The 18516-nt window shown below is 39.7% G+C and overlaps 1 protein-coding gene across 1 annotated transcript in view; it reads right to left on the reverse strand.

Annotated features, from left to right (window-relative positions):
* Window positions 1–18516, reverse strand: part of LOC137613117 (heparan sulfate glucosamine 3-O-sulfotransferase 5) — a 45823-nt gene that overhangs the window by 14497 nt on the left and 12810 nt on the right. Inside the window, exon 2 of the mRNA XM_068342001.1 lies at window positions 6905–6980. The gene's annotated coding sequence lies outside the window, so the exon portion shown is untranslated. The remainder of the gene's footprint in view (window positions 1–6904; window positions 6981–18516) is intronic.

Consider the following 18516-nt stretch of genomic DNA (forward strand, 5'->3'; position numbering starts at 1 on the left):
GAACACACTTAAGATACAAATAGGCTGTTTTCAATCTCAGACACATCACTTCAAATGAAAAAAGCTGACGGCAAAGACAGATGGTTTCTGCTGCAGAATGTAAAGATCAGATCGGAACATTCCTTTATGTTTGGACACTAAAAAAATAATCAGTGATGAGATATAAGGATGGTATGGTCAGATTGCAAAGGTGCAAGTTGTATAAAGAATAATTTTACTCTAATAAATTCATAAAATGAGGTCATATTATCAACAGAATGGAAAAAATGTAAACAAACGTTTCGCAGAAGTAGCTTCTGCAGTTAGCACCTTAATCAGGTTGCTTTGTACCTCAAGCAGCCAGTCATTTCAATAAAGAGACGTATGAGCAAAGAGCACAAAGAGAACTAGACTTGACATTAGTGTTCAGTGTCACAATGTGAAATAAATACAGTTGGAGATGTGATCCCGCTCATCAGTCTGGAACCACCTCTAAAATATCAAACCTGAAGCTTTAATCAGATCCGAGGTAGCACTGCAGACTGAAAAGCAAATCAAATTTTTTCCAGAGTATATCAAAGCATATAAATTGAGGTAAATTGGACTCAGCTTTTAGTTTTCAGTAAAATTACCTTTGAAGACTAACTGGAACATTATGTCCATAATTAGGAATTCAGTCATTGTTGACTCACCCCGATGCCGAGGGTTTCTGAAGTTTTATAGTCCTTGAAAAAACATTTCTGGAGCTTCACAGCAAAACGACTGACAAAGACGGGAAAGACTGTGCTTTTACAAATGTAATCTTATGATATTTTATCAGTTTTAATTTATTTAATGGATTGTTAAACCATTATGCTAACGAAACTCTGCTAAGCTGCCTGTATGAATAATATTCTATACATCCCGGTGACGGACCCACAAAGACTTGGGTCCCCTCCAGGATTCTTCTTACCTTTTCCTGCAATAAGAAAATAATGTTTTTAAAGGGAGTTTTCCTGGTAGGCTTTGTGGGTCAATAAGTTGATGATCCTACCGTCAGAATGACCAGCGAGACACAATATCTCCATTAATGAAAAATACAATTAAAGGACATTAATTGAATGTTCAGGACAGATACTTGAAATACTATAAATTGTGTTTGGTTTATTATTATTCTTTGGTTTCCGTGGAGATGAACATATCACTATTGCCATTGTTCATAAATTTTATTGTCTGATTCATTGCGTATTTTCATCTTTATTTGACGCAGCAAAGTACCAACATAATCTGTTGTGAAGCTCTCTGTATTTTTTTTTTTTTTGCTCAATTTTATTTTTTTAACATTGAGGTGAATGCATTGGCAACATTAGTATCTCACTCTGACAGATTACAGTGCCCCACCTTCTTCCCGAACACAATTCTAGAAATAGCCCAGATCACAGTCCCACATGATGAAGCGTGAGAGGAGTGAAAAGATATAAGGTATTATCTGTTTTAAGAACCACAATGAGCCTCTTTGTTTTCTCTTCTCCTTTCTGTAAGAATAATATCATCAGCATAATACATATAATAATTTGCATTGTCATTTTATAATGTGTCATTTTATATTGTTGCTAAGAGAGGAGGACTATGATGAGTCTCATGCCCGGTAGGTCTTTCAGTTACCCTTCACAGCTCATAACAGCTCGTGGCAGGATTGGTATCATTTTACATTTTGCTTTCTCTCCCTTTCCAGTTATTGTCCTGTGACTAAATTCCAAATGGTGATGTAATTCTGGAAAGCACCAGGAGGACAGGCTTGTGTGAAGAGCTGTGCTTTGTTATCTGTAATGCAACAGCTTGTCAGGTGTACAGGGTAGGTGAGTGTCTTTTGGTTGAGATGACCCCGTTGCCAGGCTCTCATCACTAACCTGTTGTTGACGTCTACTTTTAATATCTACTTCAATTATAGCTCAATATTAACAAATTGTTGCCCGGCAGAGATAAGCAACAATAAAAAGCCACAAAGCCTGAGGCAACGGCCTGGATATTGCTTTCATGAGGCCATCATCAGGGTATTTCTCCGATTTCTCATAACTTTACAGAATGTGAAGCATCTCCCAATTACAACCTGTTAGTAAAACAATACAGATGAATAATCTGATGGGAATAAAAATTATTAGATATCACATAGGCAATATCACAGAACATCAAAAGCAAATAAAGACTTGGACTGACCCTAAACTCTGTATTTATAGGGAATGCTTGAGCTGCAGGAGGACAGTGTGGTAAATATTGTAATTCTGAAGTCACCCTATTAATTCTGCTGCTCCAAAATCAGTTGTAATTCACCCAGTGGGCAAATAAATGGGAGAAAATGGGGCTAAACATTTAGATAAATATTTTTCACCTACTTCTCCACAGATTCATTCACTGCCGGTGGATGTTCCTTTTTAATACTCCCAATACAATACTGATCTCAGTGTTGTGATTAAATCAGATTTACTCACATATATTAATGAGTCGAGGGGTTGTGTTCTTGACACATCTAGGTGATAAACTCTGAAGGGTAACCCCACATTGATTCCCCATCAGAACCCTGTCCATGAATTTTCTTTCATTGCTTTCGATTTAGCTCACTTCCTGCCACTTATTTACAGGTACAGATACTTTGGTAATATCCCTCTTAGCTGGAGATAACTACAGAAATCCTCTTCCTGTTTAGCTGCTCAATGGCATACATTCTTCATTTGTTATGAAAATCCCGTTTTACGATTTTGTGGAAAAGTCAGCGACAGACAGAAAACCAAAAGTCAGGCTTAAAAGAAATCACAACAAATTGGGATGAGGTCATTTTAAAGTGTTTACCCAATAAGTTTCAACGTTACTCCTTAAAAAAGTTGCAATAATAAAAAATGAATGAATGAAGTAACAATTGGAGCAATATAAATAAAACTTTGGGGCTATGACATGAAATTCTTGACATTTCAGGAAGAAATAAAATGACACCAATCATAACATTATAATACAGCACTGTGCGGAATACAAAAAAGGTCATCCTGTTCTGTTGATGAAGGTGAAAGTTTATGATTTTCAATTTACAATTTACGCATTCCGATGGATTTGAATCCTCCCACTTCGCATACTGCTGCCGAGGCGAGTTCTGTCTAATGTGTAACTGTTAACACCAGAGTAAACACATTGCCCTGCTGCAGTTCGTTGTTTTTACTCAGGCATTTAAATTGGGGCCAAAGCAGTGGAGACTGCCCCAAGCCCGCAGCATTAAGACTAACAAGGCCTGAATTGCCCCGAAGACTAACAACACCATACAGGTTGCCAAAGAAGTGGAAAAAAATTACCTAAACCATGTTCATCCAGCAAACTGAACAACACCAGTGCGCTTTAACCAGCTGCCGTTACACACAGAGAAAGCCCTTTAATTACTGGAGTTCTCTTGCATTGCGCTGGGAGCAGATATTGATTTCAGGTTGTCTTCTGCCTCATTAGACCGTGCCAGAGTTCTGCCCTGCAAGCTAAAAGGGAGCTGAACCAATTCATAAATAAGCAGACTGCACAATATCTTCTATTGTGTTCAGGTGAATTATCTGGACGTCTGGAGGAGTGTGGGAACTAAGTGTTCACACTTTTATAGCTACTGGGGAACATTTAATTCACAACAGGCCCATCTCTGGGCTGATGGAGCATGCCGGGGGTCTAAGGGTGCCACATTTGCATGGAGTAAGAGGTCATTATGTCATGATAGTTATTACCACACGCTCATAGCCAGTGGCCTGCACAAGAAACATGATTGAGGACAGGCAGACGTCAGAATCATAACCGGGATCTAAATGACGACTCCTCTGAGGAGTATTGATCTGCATTCAGCTGCAGGGCTGCTGGAAAAAGATGGGATCCTCATTCTTTACCTGGACAGAGATGGATGGACCGGTTGCTCTCACACACTTTATAAGTTAATTAGAAACACTGCTGTAGCTGAAGGAATAATAGAGGGATAAACGACTCTTTTAAGTCTATCTCCCTGTTTGACCTGTTTCGAAGTTTAGTTTAGATGTGACGGCTGGATAATCGATGTGATGGTGCCCTTTTATTACTCACAATTAACTACTGAAATAAAGTTGGTCATAAGCTTGGTAGGTCTGGGTTTTGGATATTTAATAGGCAATGATAAAATTAAATCTGTGACAACTATGTGAGAAAGGTCAGAAAAAGTTTGACATGGAGCCGGGCACCTGAAGGATCTTCTGCAGAGGTACATTATTTAATCAATGCTTCGTGTTAGACCTGTACTGCCCTCCGCCCCGGGGGGCAGCAGAGGGTGGTGCAGACAGCCTGGGGCATCAGCAGATAAAGGTTACTGTCCATCCAGGATAATTAGAATAGAAGAAAGGCTTGCAGGATCAGAGACCCCAAGAACCTCAGCCGCAGACCTATCCGGCAGCTTCCCAGTGGCAAACAGCAACACAACACACACACATGCACGCACACACACGCACACTGTAGTCAGTGCTTTTTTTATACATTTGATTGTATCTGAACTAACTTCCTGACAGCTCTTAAATTTACATGAAAAGTTTGAGGCAAAAATGAGATTGCATTAAATCTGAATCAATACAAAGACATCTGTATGTGAAAGTATGTGTAGTAAAGTAGTTTAATGATGTATGACACTGGAGCTGGCTGAACCTTTGTGTCTCCAGAAGTTTTTGAATGCTTCGTCTCCATCATCAGTCACCGCAGCACCGCCCGAGTAAGACTGAACTACATCTCTACGATCTTAAAAGGAAAGGAAGAAAATTGATAGCTAGGCCTCCATCGTCTCCACTTTATGAAGGATGACAGTAAAGGATGGGGCGGAGGGTGATTTCTGTGGCAAATCTGAAAATGTAAATTCCAGCTTGTTATGGAAAAAGCTAAATTTGTGCTGACAGGCAATAATTTACTCACAGTGGAACAGCTGGTTTCAGAGCTACAGCGCGTTGAATAGACGTGTCTACGTGGGCGTACATGTGCATTATCTTCAGACTTGCGCGATGAAGCTCGTCATATTTTTTTCATACTTTCAATCAATTCCGTTTGCTCACAACTTCTCCCTTCATGCATATGCAGACAAATCGGCCTCAGAAGTCAGGAGCCAGTCAAGGGTTTTCAAGAGAACTCTCCGGCTGTCGCTTCCCCAGAAACACACATCTCCACAGCTGCACAGATATCCTCCCTCTTTATCCATTCATGTGTCTCACTTTTAGAAACCTGAAAAACTTTCTCCAACTGAGAAAGCTTTTTGGGTTACAAAGTAAATCTACTGAGAAATAAGCACACAACACGTGTCCCAAGGGCTTCTATTTTCCACTTACATGCTAATTTAGTAAAACTGGTTAGATTTAATTTAGTGATATATTTTGATTTGCACTATTGCTGTCAAACTGTCAAACTTTAATATAAAATGACTGCTTTTTAGATATGCATCAAACATATCACTTGTTGAAATTTTGAGTCCTGCTCAGTGGTCTGTTACAGAGCAGTTTAAATCAAATTCAGGATGAATCAGCCGCTCTTCCCGATAATGTGCTGCTATTTACAGGCCAGACAATCAAAAATAAAATAACATTTTTTTAAATTCCCTGATAATGAAGGACAGTAGAAGATGTGTGTAGCCATTCACAGACATGTTGAACAAGTTACATCCCACTGTACATCTGTGACATCATTTTACCAAATGACGCGAATGAAAAGTGTTCTGATTGAGATCTGAGCCAATCAGGAAAGAGTCTTAATGAAGATGTAACTACATTTTAAAACGTCTGCTTCCCCCTCTGTAAAAGCAACAGCAGCAGATGTTATTCCAACATCAATAATTCACATAAATTGAGCTGACAAACCTTCTAATAATGAATATCATAAATTGCACATGCAAAAAGAATAGGATTAGCACACTTAAGCACAAATGGTTATTAAATTAGAGACAAGAAGTTCATCATAGTAATGCCACAATAAACCAGAACAGCAAAATTATGTTTTTTATGACATAAAATCAGAAAACATATCATTTTGGGATTGAATAAAATATCTGTATATGTCATCTGGCAGCTATTGTTGTCCTGCACGTAAATGCGATGCTATCAGTAAAACTGCCTGTTAAAACCAAATGTTTTTGTGACCCGTACTAGAATAAAGTCATGCGTGATTTACGAATATCATTCATCAGGAACTAAAACACGCAATTTCACAAATATTGCCAATAATAAGTCAAACTGCAGAATCAACTAAACAGGCAGAACTGCACAAAACAACCTTTCATTATTATAGGGTCAACAAAGTTTTAATAGGAGAGTTAGTCCTTGCCTCCGTTTGATGAATGATTTCTGGTGTATATCTGCGTTGTTTACACATGCCAGCAGTCTTAATTTGGTGATATTTCAGAGCAGAATTGGCACTTCATTTCAGTATGAGTCTATAAAACAGCGAAGGTGCTGACACATGAGAAGAGATATGAGTGGTGGGATTAATCATGTGCCTCAGAATGTGTATAAGGAGCTGGAGGGAGAGAGGCAGAGAAAGGGAGGAGGAGGAGAGAGCAGGAGAGCATTGATGGATGAGTACAGTGTGGATCTACTGCTCAGCTCCACCCATCCAAATGACGTTAGGACTAAACCGGCAGCACATTCTGGTCTGGTCACCAGCCACAGAAGCAGGTCAAAGTCAAATGCAAAGGTCAGGTAGGGCTGTGGAGTCACCTGCTGTGTGCCTGCCAACTATGACAGTTCCTGAATAGTCCACAATGTATATCGGTTTAACTTTATGTAATTTAATCACTTTAGCATCAGCTCATTCACACTGGGAAGCCTAAAACAAAGAGGATTTTGAAGAAACCACCTGCACTGAAAACAGGTGTGGTGCATTTTATTAGGTGTATTATTATGTGAGTAATTCATAGAAATACTGTACATACCCTCTATTCCTCATGACTGCCAGAGGCGATGATTTGTACCCGGATACGTCTTGATGCACAAACACAGATCCAGTATCTGGAGCACAGAGAGAAGAATATTCAGAATTACGTTTGGTGAAGACGATGTTAATGAAAAAACATCCTGCCAACATCCGCTCTCCACACCTGGGCAAACTTTCCAATGTGCATGACTATCAGGATGCAGAGTCTGGTATCCAATTTAACTTATTCTAAGATAAAATATACCTAAAGAAGACAATAAAACAGAAATCATTGTTTCTTAATTAAAACCAGCAAACAAAATGTAAAGACACATAAAAACAGTGAGAAGAACTGTGCCAGAACTGGAAAAACATTGTCCTAGAGGAACCGTCTCAATAAAAAAGTCGTCCTCCAGGTTTCATTAATTATGGTAGCTGCCCCTGTGATCTGAAGGATGAGTGTACCTTAACTTCACTGCTAGGAGGACAAAGACACCACAAAGATCAGCGGGTCATTTCCCACCGGTGTCAGTTATGCTAAAAATGGGTATCCTCGCTGTACTGCAAAAACTCTGGAGCAAAGGGTACAAAGAGAGATGTGGCAGAAACAGCCTCTGAGCCTGGCTGATACGTGGCTGGGTCAATGCAACCGTGTTAGCTCATACACATTAGCTAAGACCTTAGAATACAAACTATAATTTAAATTTTTTTTTTAAAAACCCAGCGACAACAAACAGCATCACACCACTGTACGAAGTTGAATTGCTCTGTATGTGTTGATTAGCACATGTTAAAGTATGATAACAAGCACACACGTGTATTATGGTAAACTGAATAGTCAAAGGTGAATCCTAACTGTAGGTCATATTCATACCAGAGTTATATCAGTCGACCTGCTAACCTCTGATTAACCCGCAGATGAGGCATCATGACAACAAAAAGATATTAAGATCTTAACAACTGGTTAGCTGTATAGAGAAAAATACAGTGTCCACCTCCAGACACAGCTCTACCTTGAAGCAGCAGAAAAGCAATGTAAGGAAATTCTGGCCTGAGGTCACACACAGTGTTTTCTTCTGAGAAACTGAAAAGGAGAAATTTCTACTCAATTTCCTACCATGTTGTTAAATATTGACATCATGTGCTTAAAAATATCTATAGGCATAAAGCTTTATATGTTGTGAAATACTAAAATACTGTGTGCCTTTAAGGTGAGGCTGAGTACTGTTGGTAATAATTCCGCCTGTAAAGAATAAATTTGATTTTCTCCTATAAATCAGGCTTTATGTTGTTTTGTGCAGCCATCCCCAATTATGAGTCTATATTAAACTGACCCATTTTGAAGTCAAACATATGGCAATCGATAAGAATTATATTGACTTCCAGTTCATTTCATTTCTCATCCAAAGCCAGGGCTGGAGATTGCAGTCATGTGATTACAGCGCTAAAGGCTAACCCAGAAGGTCAGGGGCTACAGGGTCAAATCCCAGCGGTTCTGGCTGTGGAGCACTTTAATCATGTGGAGTGTCTGCACCAGGGGAGAAACCCACTAAATCACATATGATAAGGTTATACATAAGTCAGACCGGTACTATTCCAGGTAGCACTGCTGCAGCGTGAGAATTATCTCCCCTCTAGGACAACACAACGCCAATCGTGACCACGCTTGCATGTTACTGTGAGGGGGAAATGTATTTGCTGAACCCCGCAGAGCAGACAGTCTTTTAATTTATGCAAATATGCACAAGAGTAGATTCATTTGAATTATTAAAATGAGACGGCTCTGCGTGCAACAGATTGTTCTGCTGGTGAGTCTGTGGTGTCTTACACCTCCTCTCTAATTATTAACAGCAGCGTTTTACTTGGATGAAACAGAACGGAGGAGGGAGGCAGCAGGACTCCCTGTGGCTGACACACAATGTGAGTCAAAAGAAGATAACACTTCTTTTTTTTTACACTCTCTGATGCTGTGTTGATTTCTGGGTCTCTCTTTCTTCCTGCCTGCCAGTCTGTCTATTTCCTCTACTTCCGTTGTTGCACAGGAAAGATGGCACTTTCTATTAATCCACTCTTGTTTTCGCAGCCATCATTTGAATTGGTTGGGATAACTATGAGGGCACTATGAGAGTTTGAGGAAGATATGCGAAGGCATTGATGATACAAACTCATTTATTTGATTGATTTTTATTAGCAGAGGGAATGTGATAAAGACAAAGTGTGGCTTTGTGACAAAGTCCTGCAACTTTATAAGGAGAATGTTTGACGGATTTCGAGTATTCGTTTCATGTTTTTTACCAACAATAAACAGTGGTTACTTTTTACTATGGCCATCTGAAAGGAGCAGTTCACCCAACACGGGAAATTCAGTTGTCATTCACTCAACCCCATAACAAAGGGAGGTCGTGGGAGTTACACCGATGTCTTCATTGACCCACAAAGATGAAGAGCTGTTTAAAACATTAAAAAAGAAATCAAACTATAATAAAAGTCCATGGAAGAGTTATTTATGTCCATTTTAAGCTGAAATCACTGTAACCTCAATGCTCAAAGGATGATAATGACTGGATTCTTATTTTTGGGTGAATTGTTCCATTAACAAGCTGCAGTAAAGGGTTAATACAGGTAGTTGAGGGTTGTTTTTTTTATCACTGCATTATGAAAAATGCTCAACAAGCAGAGGTATGACTCCCCCTCTTCTTCAGATGAGCAAACAACATGCATACTTTTCCATTATACAAATAAATAATCTATGCGTGATGTTAAGTAGCATTAGCAACATTAATTTGACAAACACTTTGCCTCACTGCACAATGGCAATTCGTTTAAAAGAGTCATCTCACTGAGGCTATCCTTTGATGTGCATCATAAAAATGGCTCCCTCTGGTAAAAGCAAAGTTTTATTGGTGTAATCATTAAGTCTCGGGGAAACTATCCCGAGAATACAGTACAAACAAATTGCCCATTACCTCACTTAAAAAGTAGCTAATCCATTGGTTTAATGACTTGTTTGAATGAAACTCATAGAGACATTTGCATATTTTCAGCTCAAATTACCATTTTTTCTTCTTCACCAGATTGCTGCTGTATTCCTGCTGAAACCTTCTGTCAGTGTGTACCTCTGTTAGCAGCGCTCCTACATATGGATAAGACAGAACAACTGCTTAAGCAGTTCAGTGGGTAGACAAAGGGCAAATAATTACTCTGGAAGTGTCTCTGGGCTGGCCACAAACAGCAGTAATAATTGATGTCTTGAGATTTTTTCACCATGTCGGATAAATAGAACAACGCTGGTAACCACATTTACCTTTAAAGAGTGAAACGCTTCATGTCATGGTTTGGCATATACAATTTTACACATCATGCTTCTAAAAATGTGCTTTCAGACATTAAAATCTCCGCTGGAATGCACTCAAAACAGAAACTGCACCTGATAGGACGCCTGGAGTGTGACATCATAATTGCATCACATGTTACAGCTGTGGAGAATCATCTGCGAAACAGCGATCACCTGTAAATACCAAGCTAAACCCATTACAGCAGTTTACTGAGAAGAGGTCAAAGGTCATTCTGTTACCATCATTGTTACTGTGGTGTGTTTTCAAAGTATTCACATAGTGTTTCTGAAAACCTGTCAAAATTCTAACATGTTCATACAGATTTAAAAAAAAAAACGTTAGCTGTTTAGTACCATAAAACATTGTGTTATTACAAGCCAAACTCTTGAGATAAAAATTAAAAGAAAAACGTATAATAAAATAACAGGCTTACAAGTAAACAAGTTTTTTTTTCCCAAAGTACTTGAAACTTTACTCAATAAAGTCATTCAGATTTCTGGAGTCCAACTCTTTCCCAATAACAGCAGAACAATCGGGTGTTACTGCATCCTTTGTGTCCCCCGCTGCTCTTTTGCTTGTTTTTGTTAATTAGTTTGGACTTCTTTTGTGGGACACTCAAATAATTAACAATGACAAATAGCTTTTGTATCCACTAGCGCTTATCCCACCTCTACAGCTGTGGAGATCTCGCTCTGGTGAAGCCTGTAGTCATCCAGTCATGGGAACCAAATCAAAAGTGTTAATTTATACTGTGACCTGGTGTCAGCTCAAAAGATGGAGGGAGAGAGAGAGAGAGAGAGAGAGAGAGAGAGAGAGAGAGAGAGAGAGAGAGAGAGAGAGAGAGAGAGAGAGAGAGAGAGAGAGAGGCGTTGAGGAGAAAAACATGCAGTGTCACCATAACTCCACTTTTAGCCCTCTTGCATCAGGTTACTGCGTATGTGCTGACGCAGCCCCAGGAAACAGATGTCCTTGTGCACCCAGTTATAATTATTGATGAAGAGACTGGTTGTATTCATCAGAGTCTGAGCTGTATGGAGGCTGGATCACCCAGTGACAGCCAACACGACGACAAGTATCATGTATGCCAGGACCAGTCACAATCTGTTTAGCACACTGCCCTGAACATGAGAGCCGTTATACAGGAAAGGCTAGCTGAAAAAGAACAATGATTGAAGTCTATGACAAATACTACATATGTGTGTATATATGGGATATGATTTTGGATACACACCTATTTATTTAATTTCCTTCTGAAATTGAAAAAGTGTTATTACGCTGATCATTTCTGTAAAAAGCTAAAAATATCAAACATCTGTCATTATCACCTCATCATAACCCATTTGAAAATTGAAATGATTATCCTACAATGCTGAAAGAGCATCCTGCAAGCTAACAACTGGCCTATTTAATATATTATTCAGCTTCTCTATTTTTACATGAAGATAATTCATGTGACACACAATCTTCCAGGACACTAAGATAACGTGTATATGAGCCATTAGTGATGTTGGGAAGATGGCCAACACTGCCCTTCTCTGAGAATGAAGGAAGTTACACCTGTGAGCTCCATGTGAAGCAGACTAAAAATGTGGTATCTGTGTAGGATGCCTCTTTCCTGAGTGTAGACATCATTATATGGTTGACAGCCCATCGAGTTGAGTGACAAGTTGTCAGGAGTGTAGCCTGACAAAGGGAGGTTAAGGAGGGATCAAATCTGGTGTCTGGGTGAAATGCTGCCCACTGCATCTTTAAATGGAACGATCAGCATCTGAAACTGCAAAGAAACTAACTGAAATCAAAGAAATTACAAAAAAAAAGAAGAAGAACTTCACACCTCTATTTTCTGTTGGAAAAATTCTGAGGTTTAGGAGATTTAGGAGGCTTAGGAGATTTGGAAGAGTGTGGTTCAACCGTTGGCACTCATCAAAGTGTCGTCAGGTTAGCCTCTGTTTCCGTGACAACAATACACTAAATCATCAACAACAGATTATATGATTTCTCTAACAATCCATTTTTCTGCTGTTCAGGTGTTTGGAGGGTCCAAAGATAGACCAGGCAGGATTTGTAAACTGTAGCCTTCAAAGTCAACAAAAGCCTCTAAAGCAGTCAACTGAGACCTCTGGGGTACACCAAGACCGCCAAAGCTTCCCTAACCCCACTCCTGGTCCATCCTGAGACTGATGGTCACTTAAGTTAAAAAGTCTGTAATTCATCTGTTCTACAGCATGTGGTTATCTCCCAACATGAAGCCTCCCCTGCAGCAAAAAGCAGTTAGACTACAGAAGGTAAATCCAGAGTCACTTGTCAATTGAACTATTGAACACGAGAGGCATCACTTGGGTTTATGTTGTCAGCCTTCTCTGATTATCAAGTCTAAGCTTGGTATATTTGTTTGCTATCAGATCTTATGAAGTGCTTTTGTTGAACATAGGAAACAATTTCCATAAGGTAAATATGTAAAAATACATAAAGTTTGTGTTGTTGTCAGCCATCTGGATTCAGACACATACTGTAAGAATTATCTGGAACACTAATAAAGAACTAATCTCATCTGAGACGTAATTGAAATACAGTTCTTCAAGTAAGACTCAGGTTGAAAAAAGATTTTTCAATAACCATTACATTATACTGCCATCCTGGCACCACACAGAAAGTAATGATGCATCAAGTCAATCAGTCTTAATGTGCCTGTGAAACAGGCAGCATAAATTGCAATAACTGTTAAAAACTAGGAGCTTTTTAAAGTATTAATTCCCTCTTCACATAATTGGATAGGACACCAAGGTGGCAATATCTTTTATGGAACTGCCATGTCAGGAGTGCAGATTGTCTTTTGAGGCAGAGTGATAGTTGAGTGCAAAGTGACAGTGAATCTTAGAAATGGAGCTCCTTAGAACATTATTTGCCATAAATTTCCTAGAGGATCTCAACTCAAGGTCAGCTGTAAAAGTGACAGCCTTCAAGCAAAGGCCAGTCCAGCTCACCATCACCCACCAAGGCCCTCTAACTTTTATCAGCGCGTCCTACCGCCGGCTGACTGAGATGTGAGGATGACCCAGTCTCTTGGGAAAGGCCTTTTAAAGTTTGACCAATAAATGACGGTCAGTCTCCAAGCAGACTAGTGGAAGAGCCATAACCGAGGACAACCAATTACTTCCAGCTTCCATAAAGACTTAGACAGTTGCACTTTAGGACTGATTTGGTCTTGTGTGGCGCCTGTGGAAAGGTTTGGCTGGGTTTACAGATCCCTTATGATCTGTATCTAGCAAAGAAAGTCCATTTAACATGGATTTTATTTTAAAACTATCTTCTGCAAGGATTGGCGGAGCCATGGAAACATTATTGTGGTTTTTCTTATCTATTAGCCGAAAGGCATAGATAAAAAGGCTGCCAATCAAATCAATAAAGAAACACTGTAGTTTTATAAGTGCCCTGTAACTGAGGTTAATGGTTGACATCTTTATCGCACGCTGTTCCAATATGACCCCAGTGATCAGAGCAGCTGGTCTTGAAGGGATTAGCAACAATGAACCGTAAAACAACACAAGATCACATTTATGTATTCCCATAACATTCATTTAAAAGAGCGTTCTCTTTGAAGGTCAGGAGCCTTTTACCATTCAGAACGTTTGATTCTGCAAAACTGACCCAAATAAACAACACATGTACTTATGCATCTGTAAAAGGCGAAATGTTCTTTAACCTTCATGGGTTCCAAAATGTTTTCTTCCCTTAAGCTAGTTTGTGGTTTCAAAATATCAAGTCAACAACAACACTGGTCACAAGTTTCTATGCATTGTGATGATTTAGATCAGCACTCGGGAAAAAGGCAAGTCACTGCATGAATCTGCTGTAACGTAAATTTCAAAACAATACATCCTCATGATCAGAATTGATTTTCAAATATGTGAATACCTGAATCAATAAAAAAAAAACTACTTTTGTCAAAAGATATGTTTTTTTTAAATCTGTGACTGTAATGCAGTTCATCCACCAGAAGGTGATAGTAATAAAACTACAGGCTATTTGCAACACCCATTAAGAAAAGAAGAACACTCTAATATCATCATTAGCCGACAGCACCATAGTAGCTTGGCTGTTAAAAAATGGCACATTGTGCTGGCAGATTATATGTTTATTCTGAATATAATATAATGTTAGTATGTGTCACACATTGATGATAAATCTTGTAGTTAAGTCAATGAAAAGTGAGCTTAGAGGCTTTCCCTGCTCCTGCTTTTGTTATATGAAAAACTTTAATCAAGTTCAATTTCTGTATGCCTAAAAAAAAAAACACACTGAAGAAACCAATTACAAAAACACACAAAAAAACCCCCACACACCTTTAGGGCCTTACAAGGCATTCAGCAAATGTATTGAGTCCTGTGATAGTTGATTTTTTTTGTATTTCCAAAGACCGAGGAAGCCAAAGGCTGCCATACATTCTCACATCATGTTACCTTATACAACAATTTCTTCACCTCTGGGGGCAAACAAAAGTTCACTTTTCTGCTTGATGCTAAAGGTTGGAATCCTACCTTGAAAACCTCACCATATATCCTGCAGTTTTTTTTCCAATAACTGCTGTTGTTGACTGCAGTAAAAGATAACCTAAAGTTACACTAGTGTCCTCTCTGTGTGGGATCAGCCCTAGTCAAACAGGAGGACAGGTATTTATTGTGACTTTATTTCTGCTGTGTGAACAGCCGTTACATCTGCCCCTGCCGAGTGAAACTGTTCAAAGTCTATCTTAGTCTCCACAGAATGCTGCAGCCATAAATGAATCACGCCTAGAAAAATATCACACTTTTCTCCTTTTAGCAGGACCACACTGGTACATTTGTTTGCAATTCAATTTAGAATCATTTTGAGCTCGGCATTGACCAGGCTGCAAATTATACTCCTCTCTATCCCCCTGACTGTACACAGCCTGAGGGCTTCAGGCTAGATCCTGCTAGCTGGTCCTCTGTCTGGGTCTGACATCAGTGAGATCTATATTTTCTGTGGAATCATCTAATTCTCCAAACCACCAATTTCACTCATTTTGAGAACCGCTGCACAAATGCACTTTTAATGATTATGAAAATTACAAAAATTAAAATTATTTCCCCCTAGACATGAGGGTACACTGCTTCATCAAGTTACACGAGTTAGAAAGCCGTATATGTAGTATCTATGTCAGTCGGTGAACATCCTTAAAAGAAGCAGTTCTGCAATCTGTTTAAAGGATCCTCTTTAACAAGCTGTTGTTAATTAAAACCTGAAATGATCTTTACCTTAGTCAATTTTGTCACGTTAACAGGATATTGACTCAACTCAAAATCAGTTTCTCGCTGAATAGATAATGATTTTCCATCCTGTATCCATCCTTATCTCCTGTATCCTGTGTGCCAAAGCATTTACTAGTGTCCTCAATCTGAAATACAACATGAAATATGACTAGCAGATAAGATGAAGAGTCTGCAGCATGTTAAGTGTATGAAGTTAACAGCATAAATTATTGGATTAATTATTTTGAAAGCACATGTAACATCATCCTGTCTGTTAGAGACTAACAGATGAGGAAGAGGTTGAGTGTTCTGCTGTGTCATTAAAGTGATGTCACCGGCAGCCTCTCCATCCTTTTCCTTCACTGTGGAGCGGAATAATATTCTCATTAGATACTTGTTTAATTCCCAAGAGAATTTATCCTAACAACACAATCAGGTAGCAATAAAACAAGACGAGCTTTTTAAAAACAATAGAAATAAAATATCCAGCTACAATTTCCATCAAACAACTGAAGCTCACAAATGTTGGTTGCATGTGGATAATTTGTTAATCACATGTCCAGGCTCATATTGCAATACATAACCTGAATAGATTTTTTAGCCAATCAGCTTTATGTACAGTATAAAACTCATCGCAATCCACAAACAGCTTTAATGAATTAAAAGAAAACAGGAGGTTGTGTTGGATATTCCCCTCACATCTGGACATCACTGACGCCCTCCTGAACGCCTCTGCTGTCCTGCGCGTCCTGCCGTGTGTAGTTCACTGACATCGCCATACATGATGTGACCTCTTGCTGATCTGCAGAGCTGTCAACATTCCAGGCAAGCCTTGTGCAACTTTAATGAAAAATGTAATCCCTCGCTATCTCTGTTACATTTGCCCAGACAGTCCATCAGACTTAGGGTGAAATGCATATTTTTTCTGAACGAGGGACGGTGACATGCGATAGCACGAGGCTTAGACTGCTTTATACCTCAGCTGCTGGAGATAACTTCCACAGGCCCGTGCAGTCAATCACGCTGTGCTGCCTCGTCACTGGCATCCGCCGCGGTCTTCAGCTGGACCGCATGGAGAATAAAAACAATCCATTCAGCATCGCCTCCCCATGTACACACTCCTCTGTTGACTGGTACCGGCTTGTTTGCTGACAAGTGTGCAGCAGCGGGTGTGTGTGCTTGCATGTGTGTCATGCATGCGTACGCACCAGAGATAGGCCCGTTCTGAGATTCCATACATTCATCTTCACTCGGCTTATCTGCTTCCTTTCATACTGCTGTGTCAGGCCTCTGATTCATACTCATGATCTCAGCTGATGCTCTTTGTAAGGCACATAAACGCAACCGGCAAAAGCAGATTCATGCAAATACATTTCTCTTTTCTGTTGGGTTGTTTGCCACGCCTCTATTCTCAAGTGTCTTGTATGCTCACAGGTTTTCAGGTCTAAAATGAGAAGAAAGCACCGTTAGCGGCTGTGTATGCAAGGACACAATCAGGAAACGGTGGAGGAATAAATGAGCAAAGACAACATTGTTAGAAATCAATACCACGGTTACCATACAGCAGATAACACAGTGGATGTGTGTTAATTACAAGTCGTACCAGGGACGAGTTGAAAGACACCGTATTTTATTGACACCATATCTAACAAAATTACCAAAGCTTTGCAATCCGTTATTTTGCTTTTCCACCTTGTGTCAAAACACAAAGTGGAAAAGCAGGATGTGAGGATGTGGACTGAGACTACAAACACACACACACAGAAACACACACACACACACATGAAAGGGGACAGATATGGTCAGTTATGTGTCTACAGAACTACCTTGCTATGTTACAGATTGATGCTGTAATGGTGTGGGTTCAATTGTGAAGCATCACCTTTAATGTTCACAATTTAGACAGTGACATAATGACCTAAACTTTCCAAACCCTCCTCGCTAATGATCAACTGTGTTTGCCTACACTCTCTGAAAAAGGCACAAATTGCTGAAGCCGTTGGAAAGTGCCTACGTGACGGTAAAAGATCCCTCTCGCCCCAAATCCCACCTGCCAGAACAGATGCGAAAGCTTTTTAAAGTGACTGCAAGTGTTCATTAGAGATAAGGGAGTTTGTCTGCCCACGTAATTGCTTGGCTTCCACGGCAGACTGTATGCGCCCCTCAACTATTACCAACATGGCAGCAGCATGCCGGATGACTGCTGGTGCTCTTGCTCCCTGACATTTAGGTCCATTTAGGCTCATTAGACGTGAGGAGCAGGGCCTTTTGTGTTTGCCTCTTTCGCTCACGTTGAAGATAAATGAGTGGCAACTAAAGGTGTTTTTTTTTAAATGTGCTTACAGCAGCAGTTCAACAGGTCTCGACAGGCACTGAATGGTACTGATGGTCAAAGCTAAATCACAAGTTCTTCTTTACATGAGCGAGCTGCAGGTTTGAGTTTGAGTTCAGATTTCATTCCTCGATGACTGACCATTATTTAATCTACCCATGGATTCTTTTTGGGAAATTCTTTGTACCGTTTTCTCAAACAAACCAGTGGCTATAGGTGAAAAAAATTACAACTACACCCTCCTTGTGATGATGGCTACAACTGACCAAGGGCGCCTGATCTTCAAGGGCAACTAAAAACTTGTGAGAGCCTCCTGATTGGCCCTCAACACCATGTGTTCAACACATAGTTGTATTTCATGAATCTGCTTCTTCAACGAATCGTGTTTTCCTAGAGCTATGCCAGGTGAAAGTTGAGCTCAGCAGCTCATTTCAGTCTGATCTAAGAATGTGTAAAGTAAAAACATGTCAACATTCTGGTCTGCTTAGTTCTGAGTCAGCTGTTCCTGCTGCCAATGATCATCTCAGTCAAACTAAAGCAGGAGCTTTAGCAGACGAGAGGCTGCAGCCTTGCTTTGGGATTTCACATAATGAGACACCTGTATATTTATTAATACAAACTTTGCCTGGTGCAACTTTACTTCTGTAGAGCTGGCTCTTTTTTTTTTTTTTTGCCGGTTCAGTGTAAACCTTGA

Source organism: Antennarius striatus, chromosome 19, assembly GCF_040054535.1.
Source record: "Antennarius striatus isolate MH-2024 chromosome 19, ASM4005453v1, whole genome shotgun sequence".
In the NCBI taxonomy this organism is placed as follows: domain Eukaryota; kingdom Metazoa; phylum Chordata; class Actinopteri; order Lophiiformes; family Antennariidae; genus Antennarius; species Antennarius striatus.